The following is a 14,886-nucleotide window of genomic DNA, read 5'->3' on the forward strand; positions in this document are numbered from 1 at the left end:
CAAGGATATCAGCGATACTTACTTTGATTGTCTTTTTCAAAGGTATGAAGTGGTCAAAGAAATATGATTCAATTGTTGCCTATTATGTCTTATTTTTGGTTTAGTTGGAAGAATAACTAGTGCTTGAATAACAATGATTGTGACTACACGTAGCTATTGTTTTTCATCTTCTTGTTCTTTTTTAGGTTTACTGGTATTAAATTCTAAAAATATTTTGAGGATGATGTTTTGCAGTATTAATCTTTATGGTTTGATATATTGTAATTTGTTATGGGATTGGTGTTTACGTCCGTGAACTATGTTTGTCTCATACTTCGTCAAAAGTAAAGTCATTCGTGTTCGGTATTCACGTACTGGTAAAAGAATGAATGAACTTTTGGAAAATACAAAAGCTAAGCCTATATTGTCAATTATTTGATGTAAGATAGGTTAAAATCTTTTGTTTTCAAGGATTATGTCTATTATTGTCGTTATGCAAATAGTGATTGAAGATAGAATGAATCCTTGTGTATTCCGCAGTATTGATCATCCCTGATCCATATTACTGTGAGGCTCCGTAATGTATCTTATGTTGAGAATTATATAATCAAGTTGATTTTCTTAGCTTACTTGTTGTTCCGTGAGAAACGTTATGTCGAGCATATTGAACTAAATTAATCATCTTGTTTGATTATTTAGTTATTGCTCCGTAAGTATTCTTATGTCGAGCAAAACAAATGACAATTAAATTGATTACTTTTATAATTAGTTTGGTTGTGTATTCCAATTAGACTAATTATTGGTTCTCTTGTAATTAATCTAGTTGAGTATTTTCGTGACTCCATAAGGTTTTCTTGTGTTGAGTATATGAACGGTTAAGCTAATCATTTCCTTATGGTTAACTTAGTCGTAGCTCCGTAAGTTATCTTATGTTGAGCACAATCAATTGAATTGGTCACTTTTTGTGTTTAATTTGGTTGTGTATTCCGATTAAATTAATCATGGGTTTACTTGTAATTAATTTGATTGAGTTTTTGGATGTAGAAAATCATTCTCATGGTTTTTGGTGTCCAATAAAAATCTTTCTTTTCTTTTGAAATTAAGGTCGCTCGTTGTAGTTCTTTCGGGAATGACATCAAATGGGGGAGAGTTCTTTTGAGCTTGTTCTTAATGGTCATATCTTGAGGGGTGTGCGGCTGTGTTATTTTAGAGGGGTTATCTTGTATCTTTAAACTCCTTGATGAAGGCATTTAGCTTCGTCTTTATGATTGCATCTAAATTAGTTGGTATGTATTTTTTCTTTTAGTCATCAAATGTCTCTTTCGGAAATTTCATTATGATCCCGTTCTTGTACCTTTCCCAATTTTATTGACAAAAATGGGGAGAATTAATATGTAGTTCACACTACAAATACATATGGTTTTAGGATCATTGTGTAAGGGGGAGTGATTTCCATGTGAGATGGAGTATTGACTAAGGGGGAGTGATACATATCACCATAGTATTATTGTTGAAGTTGTGATACAATTGGACTTTGACACTGTATAAAAATACTATGACACTGTATAACAATGATCGATACCGATTCTTTATCATTGTTATAGCTACGGATCTTCAACAGAGGTGATGCTAAACTTACAACCTTTGGGATCATTGGAGTACTTGGAAGTGACGAAGATTTCAAGGAATGTTGAAGATTAGACATGTGGAATAGGAGCTACTAAAGTTTCTTTATATTTTTTGTATTCCATATGTATTGATAGTTTTGTCACTAGAATTTACAAAGAGGGAGATTATTAGAGAATTACTCGGTCGAACTCCCATGCGCTGCTATCTCAAGCATGTTTGTCAATGTTAGTGATCAAAACTATAAGTCTTGATTTCTAGTCTATTATAGCTAAGTCTCGGACTAGGTTAAAAAGTGTAGTTGAGCTCAAGGACTTCATGGCGATTCATCATACAAGAAGAAGAAATACTCAAGGAACCGGTGGAACTTCTCGACAAAAATGTATGTGAAGACTTGAACTTATCGGTCACTCAAAAGTTTATCTACTCTATCTCCTACTCTTTGAGACAAGAAGTCGTATGTTATATATATAGACTTGGATTATACACATTTGGTATTTCGATCCGAGTATACCTCGCCTATCTATATATCGAAATATGTGTTGGTAAGCTTTTCTCTTCAATCAAGTTTATCTTTACCATGTGACGAAAGTCATGATATGTTTCAATCATCTTGAAAATTGCTTTGCCGAGAAATTGTGTAACAACTATATAACGTCCTCTAAGAATGTTTCAATGATTGAAATGAGAGTTTAGATTACATAACCAATGGTGGACATAAGCATTGTTGTGGAAACACATTTATTTATAAGTCTTATTCCTTGAACCAAAGTTTGTGAACTTTGTTGATCAAGAGAACCAGAAGAATGGCGTGAGCAAGTCCGCGAACTCAGTCCGCGAACTTCCGAAGTTCTCAAACCCGAGAATTTCTGCTGGAGTTGACAAACTACTTACGTTAAGCTAAGTCCGCGAACTCAGTCCGTGAACCCAGTCCGCGAACCGGCGAAGTTCTCAAACCCGAGAATTTCTGCTGGAGTTTGTAAACTCTGCCCGGTACTTAAGTCCGCGAACCTAGTCTGCGAACTTTAGAAGGTTATATATCTGAAGATGATTTCTGAACTTAAACTTAAAAAGACTAAGGAATGGAGTTTGAAAACCGTGGCTATAAAAGTTCATGAACCGATTCAAGTGAATAAAATCATCTTTGCTTCAATTGTGTCTTGTGTAGTACATGAGATTTCCTTGCAATTGAATAACTCTCTAACTAGATCATTTCAAGTCATTTGAACTAGTTATGGTGAAGAAGAACACGGTTGATATGAAAAGCTCATATGGATAACCATTTGGTTAACTATTGTTGAACCAACAAGTGCATACGTTTGGGTACGGTTAACAATCCTAGAAGCGTGCATTGTCAAGTATATATAACAAGCTAAGTTTTCGATCTAACGGTTGAGAAATATTACCTTGAATCTAAATCAGGTTTTCATTTAACGGTGAATATTGAATGCTTTGTTACTAAGCTAACATTGATTGCAAACCCTGATTTGAAAGATTATATAAATGAGACATCTAGTATTGTACGAAACTAATCCCCACACCTTACGTGTGATACTAGTTTGCGTGCTAGAGTCGATTCTCCTTTAACCTTTGGTTTTCTTCTTCTAAAACCAGGTTAACGACTTAAAGACTTCATTGGGATTGTGAAGCTAGACCGATACTACTTTTATTGTAGTTGTGTGATCTGATCTTGCATCTTCTATCGTAAGGTACAATCAAATTGATTGGCTTGAAATTGATATCTCCGATAGGCAAGATATAAAAAGTAATCACAAACATCTTCGTCTCATTGTTTGTGATTCCGCAACATCTTGTTTCGCTACCATACGATTAAGATTGTTGTGAGGTGATTGATAACTCTAGGTTGTTCTTCGAGAATATAAGACCGGATTATCGATTGGTTCTTGTTCACCTTGATTATTATCAAAAGACGGAATAAAACTTTTAGGTTTATCTGTGGGAGACAGATTGATCCTTTGATAGACTTGTCTATGGGAGACATATTTGTTTATTGTCAAAGCCTGCGATTTTGGGTAGTAGCAACTCTTAGTTTTGGGCGAGATCAGCTAAGGTAATCAAGTGTGCAGTATCCTGCTGGGATCAGAGGAGTAGGAGCATAACTGTACCTTGGATCAGTAGGAGATTGATTGGGGTTCAACTACAGTCCAGTTCGAAGTTAGCATGGAGTAGGCTAGAGTCTGTAGCGGCTTAATACAATGTGTTCAATCTGGACTAGGTCCTGTGGTTTTTCTGCATTTGCGGTTTCCTCGTTAACAAAATTCTGGTGTCTGTGTTATTTCATTATATTGTTTATCTTTATAATTGAAATAATACAGGTTGTGCGTTATAGATCACCAATTAGAATATCCAACCTTTTGTTGTTGATTTAAATTGATTGATCCTTGGATATTGGTCTTTGGTACCATCCAAGTTATTCCTTGTGTTTGATTAAAGATTCGCTGATTTCTATTAGCTCGAGAAAATCAAAACAAGAGAGAGATGTTAACTCCTTGAGATAATTTTCCCTAGATTGAGTCTGATTATCTAGTTGATTCTCTATAAAGTAATTCGGAGTTAGTCCATACAGATTGCTAAGCGAAATATTGGGTGGTGTTGTAGACCCCCGCTTTTTAAATATTCAATAATTATTCTGAAATGGAAAAAAGAAAACTTAGAGAAATATTTGTTGAAAATCTCAATAAACTCTCTCGTGATCCAATAACAATTCTCATGCTCAGATTCTTTGCGACGAACAGCTCGGTAATATGCAAAACCGAAGGTGTCCTAAAAAAACAAATCAAGGTTAAGCTAGTATTTTATTCGAATACGTACTTGATCAAAAAAACATTTCCACATACTCACTCTATAAAAAAGGACATTTCATGAATCATCGCCTTCAATCGTGTTATTTGCACCCTAAAAACTTCCATTTCTAGGTAGATATCCTTGAATATTTCCATTATTTGGTTCGTTGATCTTCCATTTTCATTACCATATATGGCAACAAATATCATAAATGTAAGGTTTCATTGAGTATCATCATATTCGCCCATGTTAATGCCTTGATATTCGTCATGTTTTCTCTCCGTGAGTGTGTCTCTTACGATTGCCATATCTTCTTAGGTAGTGTAGGCAGTACCATGTTTCTTCCTTCTTTTTTTTTTTGCAACAATTAGAGGTCAGAAGCTTGTCAGAGAGAGAGAGAGTGTTTTTTCCACAAATTCTTAGTTGTAGAAGGGTCATTTTATATTAAAGAATATAAAATCAAACCGTTACATATTTACGTAAATTTGCAACTACATTGAGTTAATGCGTTGAGTTTTTCGAGGAATGGATACTTTTGAGAAACTAGCCGTTGGGTCATTCTTTGCTATAAAATAACCCTTCTCCAATAAATAATTTGTCCAAAAAATACTCCCCATCTCTTTCACAAACTTCCAACCTTTAATTGTTGCATAAAAGGAAGAAACATGGTTACACCCCTTACTACCGAAGAGAATGTTGCAATCGTCAGGGCGTGGCTCAAGATAGTAAAGAATCAAGAAGATGTTAGCATTTACATAGATGAATAATCTAAAGGGTGATCTATAGATAACAACTCTCCATCAATGAAAAATGTGATCCAACCCTACGCAAAGAACATAAGGTTTTGAAAAGTTGAGATCTAAAGACAATGTTTTAAAAGTTGTGATCTTTCCTCTAAGTTTCCAACCCAAATTTACCCTATAAAAACAGTATATTTCATTTCATTTCTGCACCTGTAATTCAAATTCAAAACTGACAAACAAAATCGAAAAGGCTAATAGAAAAACTATATTTCATTGCCGTCTGAATCAAATTCATTTCTGAACAAGAAAATAAAAAAAAATTACATATTTCTGCCGAGTTCTACTTGTTTAACTCAAATCAAGGGTACCAAAACACAGATCCTTAACATCAGAACAAGCTCATTTAGTCTATTCCCTGAAGCACTACAAGTAAGATCAAGCAAATAGTGTCAACCACTAACACTGGAGAATGATGTTCAATCTGAAAAGCCAAAAACTTGCATAATCCATGACAACCTCGAGACTAATGGAGAGGATTTTGTACGCCTTCTTCTACAGCAAGCCTTCACAACCATGCAAGCTGAATAATAATCCTGGTTACCACGAAAACAAGTTTGTACATACACGGACCTCTAACGCTGGACGTATTGATGAACTGAGACAGAGAAAGACATGCAAGTACCCTAAGCAGAATTGGCCTTTTGTTTTTCTCTTTCTGATGGTAGATTCAAGTGTATCTGGCAACCAAGAAACAAGTATTATCTATCTGAAGGAAAATGACTAACTTACTTGGGAACAATTTCCATGTTAGGGTTATGTCCTCTCCCAGGGATTGAGTGCGTAAACATGCCCTGTACCTTGAAATCAAAGATTAGAGATGGCTAACAAGTGTAAACTAGTTTTTGTACCACATCCAGAATTTGAAAAAAAATTATACTTAGTCATTCAGTTGTTCTAATAGGGCCATATCATCAAGACAATAATAACATTTTCAAATAACATCTTGCTGAATACATATTTCTCAATAACTCTATTCAATTTATGAAAATGGGTTTTTATAAGTTTACTAATTTTCTTTTCGAAAGGGGTCATATCCAGCCAGTTATAATCAGGTATCCATATTCACAGAACGAGCAATTAGAATTCAGTGCATCGGCAATCCCTAGATTACAAAGTACCCATATAGTTATAATCACCACAGAACAAGATTAGGAACCAACCTTTCGCAGTTCCACAAGTTCACCCTAGGACCAACTTTCGTCACAGCCTTTCTAATATCGTCCTCCCCCCAGCTTCATAAAGGAAACAAAAGGAAATTCAATTAATTCAAATAAGAAAGTAGAAAGATACATATCACATCAGCAACACAGATAATTATAATATACTGTCAAGACCATTCCACATCAAACAATCTAAGTGTATAGAAACTGTATATGCAAATGTGTATTGCAACAGGAAAGGTATCATAATGTGCTTATCAAAAATAAAAAGCACAAACATGTAGATAGAGTAAAATGGGGTAGAAAGCATCATCATCATAAAAATAAGATAAAGGACTTGGTCACAGAATTAAAGCTAAGCTATTCCGTCAATGCCAATTTCTTTCATCTCCTACTTCAGCTGTTTGCTTTCAGTTTTCAGACTCTAAGACTACTGACTAGGTACGAATCATGAGATAATAGGAGATACTGCTGGTATATGCCAGCTTTAGACAAGGAAGCTATCATACTAAGTGCCAGGAGGAACCAATATAGCATTACAGGAATAGAATTAATGCGAGAGAGTGACCATAAGAAAGTAAGAACTAATGCTACTGTATAATTAAAACCCATAAGAAGACAGGTATCGAGCTGACAGAGGAAATTGTCATAACAAGGATAAAAGAGCATAGTGAATATAAAAGGTGGAAAATTTGAAACAATTCAGGGTCCAGATAGTATAAACGAATGCAAGGACGAGACACAAAAATAACAATACGAGTAAAATTCAAGATTCTAAGTTCAAGGCAGTCCTGATCTACTGCCAGGGCCAGTGTTTGATCAATGCACACAAGAAGTAATGCAGGCAAAAGGAGATTGAGGTTAGAAGTTAACCGTTTCCTTTAGCCAATTGATGAAAGTATTATTGTGTTTATCATGTACCCATTTCAGACTTCTTGACTGGCGAGGATACTCATTCTTTATCAACAAGATGTGTCTTCTGTATAAATCATCAACAAAAAATCATTTCAAGTGGTCAGCAACATTGGATTCTGTGTAAATACTAAGCACAAGGTTGAACTTCATCTTTATTTGCCAAGACAGTGCGATGTGCTTGTGCCCAAAGTTCATAATCAACTTTTACAGGAACACCACTAGGAAATGGTTTCCCCTCTGTAACCAAATTTCCATTTAATGGAATATCAGTTGATGGTGAACCAGGAAATTTCTTTACAATTGCTAATCTATTGGTGCACTTCCTCAAACAGGAGGAGTAAAAAATGACTAGCAAACACGGAACTTAAAATCAAGTTTTTTGAAATATACCTGAACTAGGGCATCTGGTCGAGATTCGAACACAATCAGAAGAACACTCAGTGGGGAAAATGTCATCTCCAAGATAAGACCATCTGCAACCTGGATTGTTATCCATTTTAAAAGATATCAGTGATTAATGCTTAGCATGTAGGGGAAAGCAAATTTCAAAGAGAGAAACATATCCTCATATATCACTCTAGTTACCTCAGTTCTTTCCAAAACCAGACCAATTGGTTCTTCCATGTCTGCTAGTACACGAACGGATTTAGCCAGACTTGAAATCTGTGAAAAACAATTCCCTAGATTCAAATTTTGGAATCTGGTCCTTGATAGCAAAGAGAATTGCTATCATGTCATGAGAGTCAAACTCTCAAGATGAAAACTTAACGGATTTTATTTATGTAGAATTAAAATTAAAATGTTAACAATTAAGGATCCTTGCCTTCTGGGGCTTTACAGCCAAGCGAGATATCAGTGCCTTGTCACCCCCAGCCTTCTTTGCAGCAGCATCATCTTATTCTTGGAAGCTTTCATTTGCTTCTAAGGCATCCGCTACTTGCAACAGAATTTTCTTTCGGTCTTCTGATGGAAGGGCCTGCAAGCATTTTTATCATTATTCCGAAAGTAGTCCTGACACCTAAGCTTCTCAGAACAAACAACAAATTCGACCATACATATAAAGTATTCAAGGAACGAACTGACTAAATGCAAAATAAGAGAAGATACAACTCCATCCCCGTTTAAGCGAACAAAAGTGTTACCTGAAGTCGTCTAGAATACTCCCTTGCTACAACTGCCATATCTCATGAAGAATATGAAACAACCTTCTTCCCCTCAAATGTAGCCATCCAGCATCAGTCCACCTACAACAACAACTACTACTCAATCAAAAATTCAACAATCCACACACACTAACTAATGAAAAAACCACTGAAAAGCTAAAGATAAATTCACCTCGATCAACGTAAATTAGAGACGGGTAAGCGACAGATCAATTCATTTTGATTACATTACCCTAAAAACAAAACCCCCCCAAATTCCTCTAAACAAAAAATCTCAATTCACGAAAGATGAATTCAATTCGATTAATTCAATCTCTGTACAGTTCCTACAATACATAGATGCTTAGTTTCATGATCTAATTAATAACACAAAATCAAAACCCTAGACAAAAATCAATAGAATTTATTTATAGTTGTAATTATAGAAAGAGTATATTTAATGTTACCTTAACTACTGCAACCTTCTTCTGATTGGAATGGTAATCCTCTTCTGAAACTACTTCTGATTCTGTTTACGAAAGAAATTTAGGGTTCGTGTTCTTTTAATGTGGCGTGAAGGAAGAAGATATACTGAAATTGTGATTTCACCAAAGATACTAGAGAGGAAACCAGTTGAATCCTACCTGAATCAAAATGAAAGCAACGATTTCGACGAAAACTCGAGATCGTCACTTGAATTTCTCAATGAATTGATCGAAGAAAACTGGAGAGATGAAGGGAGAGAGACATAGTGAGTTTTCGAGTGAAATTGAAAATAGAGTGAATACTGAGAATTCGAGGTTTTGCTATTGGACCCCCAAAATTAAGCAGGCTTTCCTTTTTTCCCGAAAAGGAACCTGAAGGTCACGAGTTCGAGCCACGCCCACCGCAATTATTTTTTTAAATTTGTCAGAAGACAGCTTTTTGATCGCAAAATAATGTTGGTAGTAGTCAAATGCTCAGATCGTAAGATCACACTTTTTAAAATGTATGAGATATATGGGCAGATGGCTGAATTGGGGGCATGGAAACTAATTGGGGGCCATGACATATTTTATACCCACACCCAAAAATAGATGGGGCTTCCAAAAATGAGGGTGAAATATCTATTTTTTATCCTTCTCTAATAAAAGAAAAAAAACAGTTTGAGTCGTCAATATTAGAGATGTATAAAAAAACGACTCTCATTTAATATGAAAGGGTCGTCCGTATATAGTACTGCTTAACTGACGACCCTTAGAGTGATAGCTACAGAGAGTAAAAGGTTTTTTAGTCGTTCGGTTCTAAATATATAGAGTTAACGACTCTATATGATCTAAAAGATGGAGTCGTCATCTTTTAGGAACCTCATTGACGATTTTTCATAACTGAACAATGGAGTCGTTTATTTTGGTGCCAATTCATTGACGAATCTACAGGGTCATTAGTTAATTATACTCATGACCTAACGACCCTCACACTGAGTTGTTGCATAGTGACCATGAATCGACCACTTGGAGTATCATTCATGCGGTTTGAAGAGTATAGAAAGTTTACCTGATTGTTTAGAGCTTGGAGTTCCTCAATTTGAGTGTTGGTTCCGTCATTTTGAGTAATGGGATCTTCATTTGCACCATTGTTCATAGCTTCCTCTATCAACATCTCCTCATCAAACATCCAATCCATATGATTAGTTGAGACAATCTTGCCATCAACGCAATCATTGTTGTTGTTTGAAGCTTCACCAACATCATTTCCTCCACTAGAATCACTCATTTCAAATAACCCTAAGTTTTTCCCCAAAACTCAACTTCTTCTTCTCCACAACACAAAAATACAATTTTTCTTTTATCAAATTTTTATCTCTAAATCTGATTTTAATCTACCCAAATTAATTAACAACTAATCAGCACTCAATTAACACTAATAATCCAGGGGTAGGTTAGCCATTTCTAAAAAAGTGGGATAAAGGATAACTCCCAATTACTATTTCATGACCTTTTTTGTCCTGTAGCTAGACGTCCCCAATTACTATTTCAGGGCCCCCAATTCAGCCCTTCTTTATATCTAAGATCACAAACACTATAATATTAATGGTCTTTAAGTTTTATCCCTAAAAACACCACAAGTGTTCATACTTTGTGATGTTTAGTGTGTGATCTATAACACTTTTTGTTGTAGTGGTTTTTGTGGCGTTAGACGAAAATCGTAATGGAAGATCGATGATGCTCATTAAGAAAAGTCTCAACCAGCTGTTTCCACGATTGGTAGATTTCAAACAGGAAATGAAAGCATTAATGGAAAACAATCTCGATATGCCGCGTGCTCAAAGAGTAAGTTTGTCAATAATTCGTTCATCAATTATTGTTTTTCATAGCATAAAATTTTAATTGCTTTGTTTTTCGGTGAGAAAAGTTTCACCTTCATGGTTGTTATTATTAAGAACCTTGATGTAATGATCTTTTCTTTAAATTTTATGCTATGAAATATGTAACCCTTTCCAGCTTCAATGAAATGCTATGAGTTATGTATGCCTTTTCCTTTTCAGTTGCAATAATTCAAACACTCACGGTTAGGAAATGTTAAAAACCCATCCATTTCCAGGGTAATGGGTGGGAATTTTTTCCAACCCAACCATAATTTTATTGAAAGCTTAATAATTGCAATACCAATCTGTAATATTATGGCCTGGACACTTTTGTCACGGATGAGACCTTAATGTTACGGTGAGGAATTCCTAGCGGAGGTGAAAAAATTTAAGTTTTTTTGCAGGTACAGAACAACTTATGGCTATGAAAGACCCAATCGTGGAAGGTACTTCACGGCTAGGAGTTCTTTGTGTCCCATCCGTAGTCACCCATTTGCGGTTTGGTTAACTAGAACTCATATTCGTAATTAATCAACCCTGAAGAAGATTTCATAAACCCGAAATTCATCAATCTTATCTGTCAAGACAATCTAATGTCAAATAAATAGCGGGTTTTCGGTTGTCAACATATCCCGGTGTTTCAACACATTCACGTGGACCGACTCATTCACCAAATTCAAAATATTGATAAAAAAATAAAATTTGTGAAAATCAATGATGGATTCAATCAAAATCGTCGTAATCTTGTCATATTGAGAATCAACGGTAATAAAAAGAAAATCGATGAAGATTCGATCAAACTTGTTTTTAAAATTTTGAATCATAGGTTTTACTGTTTTATTTTGAGAAGAATAAAAATAATATGGGTTTGTGAATTAATTTCAAATTTGATTTAGTTTTGATTTTAAGTATAATAATGATAATGATGTAAAGGTAAATTCAACTTTTCATATAGATTAGGCCCCCCTTATCCATCCTAAGGTTGTTAGACATCATATACATCCCCCAAATCCCAAAGTATTTAAGTCCCAATAATATGATTCTAGTAAAAAGAATTCCCTCTTTATTTAACGCACATGAAAACTGTATAGAAATAAGATCATAAAATAAATAGTTTTCGGTGTTACTACAATACAGTGGTAAAGTTACTAGGTGATGATAGCAGTGACTTGAGTTCGAAACTCGCCAGCATCATATTATATACCAACCAAAAAGAAAACATCAAATAAATAGCTGAAAAACCCCTGCTGAAACTTCAGATCAAAACAATACGTTTTAGTTAATTCAATCTTAAAAATATTAGGCAAACTAGATGAATGTTAATCAACTTCAGTTTCATCTCAAAACACAAGAAAAGTTTTAATCATAATAATAATGCATGAAACGTTAACAACACCAATTTCATCTTAAATTATTGTTACGACTACCATTGGTTTCCGCTAGACTTCACTTCTTTCTTGTTACATTTTCTTGTTTTACGGGTGGTGGTCTCTTCAATAAGCTTAACTTCTATCTTACGAAAACCATTCCTTTTATTGCTTTTCAACTTTAATTATGCACTTGACCATAACCAAAAAAATAGACGGTATTCTAGGATTATCTTGGATGCAATATTTTTCCACACTAATTCTTCCACAATTGTAGTTGCATCTTTTCTGATGATTACACCCAAGTAAGATTAAAGACTAAAAACTATTAGAACATACAAGATTCAAGACAAATAAGATGTAAAGAGCATAAAAGATAAAGATTAACACAAGCATATAACGTGGTTCGGCCATGAAGACCTACGTCCACGGGAAAGAAGATCTTTTCTTATTGATTATAAGGTCTTACCCTTGAAAGAAGTACAAATATCACTTAGATTTCTAACTTTCTCTCTATCTAGATCCCTCTCAAGAATTATCTGTAGAAATACCATCTATTGTTACATGAGTTGTCCCTATCCTTATACATGGACTGGTATTTATAGGCATAATAAGACTCGTGAAGGTCTGGCCTCGCCGAGCATGTGGAGTCCGCCGTCTTCTTCCTATGTACCTCGAACGATCTTTTATACTATCCATGGTGATGGCATGTTGGGTTCCTCTCCGAGTTATCTCTCCCTGTACACCATCGTGTTGTTCTTCTCTAGTAACCTCGTGTTGCATCCTTCTCGGGATATAATATAGGTCGTACGAGCTCTATGAGGTGCTGTAGACTCACTGATGCGTCTTCTGATCCTTCATTAAATGCGGTCCTCCTTTTTAGACTTGAACGTCTGAATTGATTAGAGCACTCCTCACACGCGTCATACATGTAATGTAGTAGCAGGCGTCTCGATTCAGATGAAACTACTTTATAGATTATGATCTGGTGCTTCTCTCTTATCGTCTCAGTATGAGATCATCTCCCGAGATGATGACACGTGGCGATCGAGTATTTTACCCTCACATTTTGCTCATTTTCTTTGCAACTTGCCGAGGGCATGATAGGAAGAAAACTTTTGTGACCGTATTGTCTTTATCGTCAGGTGTGCATTTGTCTGTTAGCCGTAGGGTGCCTGTTAGATTTTTTCATGCGTCATAGGAGAGAGGATATCTTTCTTTTTGTACTTTTCCTCCAGGATTCTTATCGCGTTGTTCATCGCGTCTTTGACCTTCTTGGGTTTGAAAAAACTGGTTGGTTTTTCGAGGATTTTCATTTATATTTAAGAAAAAATCCTTTTATGGTACGGATGTGAGTTTCGTTTTTTTCCTCTTTCTCTTCTATAGAATTCAAAGCCCCTTTCTGTAGAATGCTTTCATGTGTGCTAGACGTTTTCTTCCTCGTCCCCCGTGGTGGCGAGGTATTTTTTCTTGCTCCGGATTCTAGATCATCACCAATGTCTTCTCGGAAAGACCTATCTTTTCGTATAATGTCTTTAGCCTCATCTGTTCGTCAAGTGACTGAACTTCTCGCCGGGGGATTTCGTGTTTACCATTGTGTTTCCTTTTACTGGCAAGGTTGGAAACACTTCATATATTGTGTTTCTTCTTGCGATTGGTCTTGGGAACACTTTATACCGAGTGTGTGTTCATACGTTTTGGCTTAGAAACTTTTGCTCCTCGAGGTATAAAATATTGCCTTTGTATTCGAACATATATATATATATATACATTGCCTATGTTTTATGCCTTAGCACCGGAGGATAGTGATGGAAGCGAGGCGAAGGTGGGTTGGCTAGATGGAGTTCTCCGATTAATTCTCCTGTACGAGGTGTTCGTGTAGAGATGGGATCGTTCGTGCCTCAATTGGTAGCTTTTGGTCCGGATGAGGCTCAGACGAGTATTAAGTTAGTTTATCCTGGCAAGGTGTGAGTGCGATGCTCCAGTCTGATAACTTTTTTATGCTGTTATGTAATGTGGCTTCTTTGTTGAAATGGATAATAGATATTTTTCTTTTCGGTGACATTATTTTTCTTTTTTGTGACAAATCCAAGGAGTGATCAGTTCTTGAATTTGGATGAGGTATCGCTTAAAATGCTAGACCTTTGCACATAAGATGTATCCTTCTCGCTTGTTGTCCTGTTGGGCTTTTTTTTTATAGTGTCCCGTTTTAAGTTACACTCCCCTCTTTTGGTTTAGTTGACTAGATGTGTGAATCACTTTGTGTTTGCTTAACCGTGTTTTGGAGGGTGATACCTCGGTCGAGTGATTTTTTCCCTAACCAGAGGTAAGTACCCCGATTCTGGATATCTCCTGTTATGGAGGACATCATCCAATTTTGTTATCGTGATGGCATTACCTTATGTCTGTTTCCGTCTCAGGTAGCTTAGGTGGGTTACCCGCATCATTCTATGGAGAATGGAAGGTGTGTCGAGCACCGTGCCAAAGTTTGGATTGTCTTTCTTTTTAATGCAAATATGACATGATTAATCCATACGCATATAAAAAATAAAAAATGAAAAACTAAAGGAAAAGAAGAAATTTAACAGAAAATGAAAATGCAAAATCTTAAAGAATGCACAAAAGGAGTATTTTATTATCTTCAAAAGAGGGGTCGTAGACCCTTGGTACATTTGGGAGAGGTTTCATGACCTTTTTTCCTTTTTGACTTAGGAAATTGACCCTTCCTTTGATTTTGGGTTA

At 35.6% G+C, this 14,886-nt stretch overlaps 2 long non-coding RNA genes across 6 annotated transcripts; both read right to left on the bottom strand.

Annotated features, from left to right (window-relative positions):
• Positions 1-5,405: 5,405 nt before the first annotated feature.
• On the bottom strand, positions 5,406-7,953 carry LOC113343435. 5 transcript variants are annotated; one of them, XR_003357247.1, is made up of 5 exons: positions 7,874-7,953; positions 7,679-7,768; positions 7,247-7,352; positions 6,374-6,445; positions 5,406-5,890 (listed from the first exon to the last, which is right to left on the bottom strand). It is a non-coding gene; the product is annotated as an uncharacterized LOC113343435 (long non-coding RNA). The 5 variants fall into 5 exon arrangements; XR_003357244.1 differs by having other exon boundaries at positions 5,406-6,004; XR_003357245.1 differs by having other exon boundaries at positions 5,406-6,010.
• Positions 7,954-8,117: 164 nt separating this feature from the next.
• On the bottom strand, positions 8,118-9,203 carry LOC113343437. Its single transcript, XR_003357248.1, has 3 exons — positions 8,898-9,203; positions 8,431-8,532; positions 8,118-8,264 (listed from the first exon to the last, which is right to left on the bottom strand). It is a non-coding gene; the product is annotated as an uncharacterized LOC113343437 (long non-coding RNA).
• Positions 9,204-14,886: the final 5,683 nt, after the last annotated feature.

Source organism: Papaver somniferum, unplaced genomic scaffold (assembly GCF_003573695.1).
Source record: "Papaver somniferum cultivar HN1 unplaced genomic scaffold, ASM357369v1 unplaced-scaffold_6, whole genome shotgun sequence".
Lineage (NCBI taxonomy): Eukaryota > Viridiplantae > Streptophyta > Magnoliopsida > Ranunculales > Papaveraceae > Papaver > Papaver somniferum.